The sequence below is a fragment of the Sminthopsis crassicaudata genome, chromosome 6 (assembly GCF_048593235.1).
Source record: "Sminthopsis crassicaudata isolate SCR6 chromosome 6, ASM4859323v1, whole genome shotgun sequence".
NCBI classification, from domain to species: domain Eukaryota; kingdom Metazoa; phylum Chordata; class Mammalia; order Dasyuromorphia; family Dasyuridae; genus Sminthopsis; species Sminthopsis crassicaudata.
Window position 1 is genome coordinate 241,778,756 of NC_133622.1, and position 6,991 is coordinate 241,785,746.

The 6,991-nt window shown below is 34.7% G+C and overlaps 1 pseudogene; it reads left to right on the plus strand.

Annotated features, from left to right (window-relative positions):
- The first annotated feature begins 1,771 nt into the window (after window positions 1-1,771).
- On the plus strand, window positions 1,772-2,743 carry LOC141547503 (olfactory receptor 10AG1-like; annotated as a pseudogene).
- Window positions 2,744-6,991: the final 4,248 nt, after the last annotated feature.

The following is a 6,991-nucleotide window of genomic DNA, read 5'->3' on the forward strand; positions in this document are numbered from 1 at the left end:
TGATATCAAAACCTTAAATGATATTGACATATTCTCAGGTCAGAGAATCATAGACAAGGACGTGAAAGGGATCTCAGATGTTAATTACTCTTATTATTTTATAATATATTTGAGGAAACCATGGCTAAATAACATTAAATTATTTGTTCAAAATAACAAATAATAAGCACCAAAGAGAGACTTAAATATTTGTTTTGTGAGTACAGATGGCAAGTGTTTTATACTATCTTAAGTTACCACAATGAAAAAAGTATGATGGCTAGAGAGGTAACATATGTAGGGTTCAGAATCGACCTTTTTAAATAAAAATAATTAACACATTTTTTGTGCTTTCTTATTTTTATCACTTAAGAAATATGAATTAAGGGACAGCTAGCTAGTGCAGTAGATAGTACACCAGCCCTGAAGTTAGGAAGATTTGTATTCAAATCTTGTCTCAGTCATTTAAAACTTCCTACCTGGTGATCTTGGGCAAGTCACTTAACAATTGCATAAAAAATAATATGAATCCTTTGTACCTGCCAATTTTTCCTGGTACAATTACTTCATTATTTGAATTATTTATTACATGGAACAATTAATTGCTGTAGCAAACAATTTCATAGAGGCCAAATACTTCCAATTTTGCATTTTAGCAAAAATACATCAAAAGGGAGGAAAATGAGAAAGGAAAAATAAACCAAGCAAATAAACAACAGCAACAATAATAAAAAGGTGAAAATCTATGCTTTGCTCCATATTCACTCTTCATTGTTCTCTCTCTGGATGTAGATGGCACTTTCATCACATCTGTTGGAATTGTCTTGAGTCACTTCATTGCTGAAAAGAGCCAAGTCCATCACAGATAATTACCATATAATCTTATTGTTACTGTGTACAATAGTCTCTTGATTTCACTCACTTCTCTTAGCAATAGTTCATGTAGATATAGAATAATGGAATCATCATTGGATACATATATGAAAACATATCAAAAGGCATATATATATATATATATATATATATATATATATATATATATATATATATATAACTAGCATATATATGCTAGTTAGAAATTCATGATATAATTCTCATGATCTAGTAATTCAAGAATTGGATAAATGTCTGTTAGCTAAAATGATAAGAAAATATCATGCAGAGGGAAGAGTAAAGTTGGGACTGGGTTTGAGAGCTGATGACTGATAATGAAAGATGGCTAGGATTTTTTTTTTCCATACAGGAAAACAAAACATGAACAAAACTTAAAAGCACTAACATAACAAGGCACACAAGCCTAAGACTAGTTGGGGAAATTAATAATGTAATCAATCTGTTCTCTTTCACATCTTATGTAACAGCTATAGCTTTTGGTATTTAGAAAGTACTGTCTTTGAATATAAAAATGTTAATTATGGAATGGTATGATTGATAGTACATATGAAGTTTTAGATGATTTTAAATTTTTTACTAGATGACATTTCTTATACCCATATTTTCAATCAAATATTTAAGAAAGACAGTAAAAAAATTATCATATACTCTGACAACATGAAGAATATAGAAAGTTAACATTTAGAAGTGACTGACGAATAGAACATTAAATGCTAGTTATAGATGGGGAGACTAAAAGAAAAGTTATAAAAGTTAAGAGTGATATGTGAGATCATTAGAACAACACCTTCTATACCTCCTCCTTTCTATATTTCTAAGTTATAAACTAAGGCCTAGGGAAAGAAAATTATTTTGCACCTTCTGCATTCAATATTTTCACAGATAGAAGACTCTGACAATGGAAAGAAGCAATGTTACATTTGTGGTGGAATTCATTCTCCTGGGATTTTCTGACCTTCCCAACCTCCGAAGTTTTCTTTTTGGCACATTCTTAGTCATCTATTTGTGTATACTTATAGGAAATGGCCTGCTCATTTTTATAACTAAGACAAATCCTACTCTTCAAACTCCCATGTACTTTTTCCTTGGAAACTTTTCCTTCTTGGAAATCTGTTATACATCAGTAACTCTCCCTAGAATACTAAGGGATATTTGGACTCAGAAAGGAAACATCCCTTTCCTGTCCTGTGCTGTGCAAATTGGCTCCCTTTATGTTCTAGGAATTGCAGAGTGCTTACTCCTGGCTGTGATGGCTTATGACAGATATGTAGCCATTTGTAAACCTCTTTACTATCCTCTCATCATGAATCACAAGGTGTGTGTCCAACTGGTAATCGCCTCCTGGATCACGGGGACGCCAGCCCAGATAGGACTCACATGTCAGATTTTTTCTCTGAACTTTTGTGGTCCTAACAAACTTAATCATATTTTTTGTGATGCCTCACCACTGCTGGAAGTTGCCTGTGGGGACATATATCAAAAAGAGCTCTCTGTCCACATTACTGCTCTCTTTTTTGTCATGATTCCCTTTCTGTTGATACTCATATCTTATCTCAAAATCATAGTCAATATCCTGAAGCTACCATCAACTTCTGGGAAATCCAAAGCATTTTCTACCTGTTCTTCTCATCTTATAGTTGTATTTTTGTTTTTTGGTTCTGCTAGCATTGTGTATTTGCGTCCCAAATCCAGTCAGTCAGCTAAATCCGACAAACTCTTTGCTGTTTTCTATACTATTGTAACTCCAGTGTTAAACCCGCTGATATACAGCCTGAGGAATAAGGATGTAATTGTTGCACTGAAAAAACTCCTTCCAAAATCATGTTATTCATAAACCAAAGAGTCAAATCCAAATACATGTGTATATTAATTTTATTCTTCATTTCTACCATTGGTATTAAGAAATAAATTGCTGTTCTTTCATAAGATTTCTACAACATACTTGAAAATAAAGTCTAGGAGATTATATTTAAATATACCCAACAACTGTCTACAAGGTCTAGTTTAGTTTATTAGACCTTCATTGAGTTGATGAAACTGTCTTTTATCTTATATTGTGACTACTATCAACAGAAACATCAAGTGTAACCTCAATATATTTTGTTCTATTGTCTTAAAATATTTGTAACCTCAATATATTTTGTTCCATTGTCTTAAAATATTCAAAGCTACTCCTTTTACTCAAAATGTACTTGTTTTAATATCAATCACTTTATGTGTATATGATTGCATGTACCATTCAAGTAACAATTCAAATGCTTACTATATGTCAATGATGGTGCTAACTACTGGGCAATCCCTGCTCTCAAAAAGGTTAACATAGAATGAAGGAAGAAGAACAAAACAAAACAAAAAAAAAAAAAAAAGTTAAATTATACTGCAAAGTAGGCTGGGCCAAGAACTCATTAGAGATGGGAGCATGATATTTCATGGAGTTACAACTGAGCTCAGCTGTTCTTGAGGAAAATAAAGGGCAAGAGAAAGAGACAGAGACAGAAAGAGTCACAGGAACAGAGACAGAGAAGAACAGAGGGAAAGTGAGAGATAGAGGAGGGACAGAGAGAGACAGAGGAAGGGAGAGAAGAATGGGAAGGAGAGAAAGGTAAGATAAGGTAAGATAGATTTTTATATGAAACTAATTGAGTGGATTATTTCTTTTTTGATCTAATACTGATGAGCATATGATTCAATTGATGCACATTGCGCAACTTTTCATCTTTACTTCCACTTTAATAGACTTTTCATTCTTCTTCATGTGATATAATTTACCCCATCCTACCTCTTCTTTCCTTCTGGTCCAGTTTCCTCCTTTTATTTATCCTTTGTGCTTTCTGTCATATTTTAAAATTTATCTACCTGTAAATTTCATTTTTAGACTTATTTTAGGTATCAATATCAGTGATCAAATGTTTTGTTTAATTCTAGTCTGCTCTTTTTGAAATATTGAAATCCTTCTATTACCTTGAATGACTATTTTTCTTCCATGAACTCTTATGCTTAATTTTTCCAGGAGAGGAACCTTGGTTTTAACTTTAATTCTTTTTTTTTTTTTTTTAATATCATCTTATAAGAGTTAATCTTTGATCTTCTCCAAAGATTTGCAGTTGCAAAGTAAATGGTGATTGGGACTTCCCAATGTATGCATTGCTCCTGTCTGGCACTCTGTAGTATGTTTTTAATAGACTTTATAGTTGTGAAATTGGACTGCAATTTTTCTTGGTGCTTGTTATTTTGTTTGTTGTTTGTTTGAAGGTACATATGGCTGGTAGATTTTCAAATATTGGAATCAATCAATTTATAAAATAAATATGGTTAAAATACCATACCTTTTGCTATTTTTTTTTACAATAACACTGAGTCAAATAATTCAAATAATTCAAGTTTAGTGACCTTTCATTTATAGTTTTCCACTATGTAATACTGCCTCTGTGATGTTTAGAAGACTGGACTTGGAGGTGGAAGACCACTCTCAGTAAAATGTGATAAGAATCATGAAAAAACTCCAGAAAAAAAAAAAAAAAGGTCAGGATTCATTTCTATTTAAAGTATAGTGATGACTTAAATGATCAATTTTAGAAGGAGTCTGTTTTTCTTTACAAAGTTAGGAGGAATATGATAATAGATAATGATCTGTAAAGGAGCAAAAGCATAGTTTAGTGGAAAGGTCATGAGATTCCTGAATGTTATCCTCTCTATGACACTTAACCACTGTGCCACTATATCCCTATGTTAAACATTACCTTCATACTGAAAAATATTTTCATGGACTCAGATAATGATGAAAATGTGTGTGTGTGTATGTGTGTGTGTGTGTGTGGGATATAGGGTGGGAGTGAGTATGTGGATGTATACAAAAAATAAAAAAAATCAGAGACACTGACATATATATGCACAAAAGAGAATTCAGCTGTAGAGCAGATGCAAAAGTCCATAAATTCTAAGAGTAAATGAGGAATGATTGCCAAGGAATAGGAGTTCTTGGATACAGCAGATGGCAAAGTTCAATGGTATATTAATATCTTAAACAGAAATCCTGGAAAGTGAAAGGGACTTATAATTCAGTTTAAGAAGAATTAATAAGGGAGGTGGAGACAAGATAGCAGAGAAGGCACACATGACTTTCTAAGCTCCTCTAATATCCTCACAATCAATTATTAAAATTCAGCCTCAAAAATAGCACTTGACTAGTAAAATTTATGAAGATTAGAAGTACAACTGCTCACCAGCCAAAGATAATTTGGAAGATTGCCATAATAAGGTTTGTCCTGAGCAGCCAGAGGAGATCAGCTCAAGCAGGGAGATAGGAGAGGCTACTATCCTGAATGGACCAAGGGCAGAGGTGACCTCTGTGGCTAGAAAAGTTATAGAGACAATTCTGCCATAGGCTTACTGTTCTGCCTTGATTGCAAAGCAGTAGACCAGCAGAGAAATTAAAGCCAAAGGTAGCGGATACTCTAAAAATGCCAAAACCTAACAAGATCTGGCTATGCCCACCCAAAACCATAAGTGAGTCTGTAAAGGGCTAGAACTGAGCAAATGCACTTGGATAATGGAGCACATGAGACTAATTGCCAATTGGACAATTCTCTAATAACATGTTTGAAGGATGACCCTCCCCAACTATTCTGTGCTGGCTCAATTGGTGGGACAAAGAAGGGGAAGTGATTTGTGCGTGTGGAGTAGGAGGAGGAGATGGAGGCATTCTCCTGGTGTGGATAGAGAGGAAGGTGGTGTGGAGATTTCTAGATCTAATCTTCTGACAGCGACCCCAAAAGACCAAGAATAAAGATTTTTGGTGATCCTAACTCCGGCTGATTTCTGTCAGACGATAGCACAGCTATGCAGCCGCATTCTGCAGCACAGGGCTCTAGTGATCAGCCTCTAATCTGCACAGTGGCAGCAATAGAACTTCCACAGCAGGGCAGAATCACCTCCAGTGCCATGTGGGACTATACACTGGGCAGCTGCCAATACACATAGCCCCACACAGTCTTTCCTTAGGGTAGTGACACTTTCACTGCTCAGCCTCTATCCCCAGGACAGTTGCTAATTTGCACAAAGGGGTTCTTTGCAGGACACTTCCATAGCAACCCAGGCTTAGTCATTTCTGTTGGGGAACTTTTTCCCAGAGCACTCTCATATCTTGCAGCTCTTTGCAGCCCATTGGCAGGACAGCTATGGTCCATACACCTAACCCTCCTCTGCAGAGGAATCTGGTAATCTCCTTGCCCTGAAGGCAGACACTACAGGCTTTAAAAATGAGTAAAAAAATCAAAAGGGGATCAATAACTTCTATACAGATAGAGAGCAAGTTTTCAACCCCAAGAAGACTAATAGCAAAGTCTCCAGACAACACCACAAAGGGGGATTTAACCTGGTCCCCATTACAAAAGACTCTCCTAGAAGATACTATTAAAAATCTTAAAAGAGAGGTAGAAGAAAAATGGGGAAAAGAAAGAGAAGCTATGCAAGAGAGTAACAACTTCCTGAAATGTGAATTGGAAAAGGTAAAGAACTCCCAGTAAGTGCAGGGAAGCAGAATTTGTGAATTGAAAAAGGTAAAGAATTCCCAGGAAAGTAGGATTTCTGAATTAGAAAAAAAAATGCAAAACAGCTCCATAGAGCAAAACAACTCATTCAAAAACTCAATTGGACATCTATAAAAAGAAGTAAAAAAAAATGAAGAAAATAAATCATTAAAATCAGAACTGAACAAATAGAAATTAATGATTCATTGAGACATCAAGAAACAGTCAAGCAAAACCTACTTGGAAAAACAACAAACCTGGAAAATAGATCTAGGAGAGATAATCTGAGGATTATTGGACTTCCTGAAAATAAGGATGAAAAAAAAGTAATAAAATCAGAAGGTAAAATAGGCATTGAAAGAATTCATTGAACACCTTCTGAAAAAGACCCTAAATAAAGATTCGAAGGAATATTATGGCCAAATTTCAGAACTATCAGACTAAGGAAAAACCTATCATATCTGAGGGAATTTAGAGAGGGGGGAGGAACATTGTGTGAAACTTGTTCTTATCTTAGTTGGCTCAAAGATAATAAATAATTGACATATTTGTTTTACGGAGAATCTTTCACCTCATTAAAAAGTGGGAGA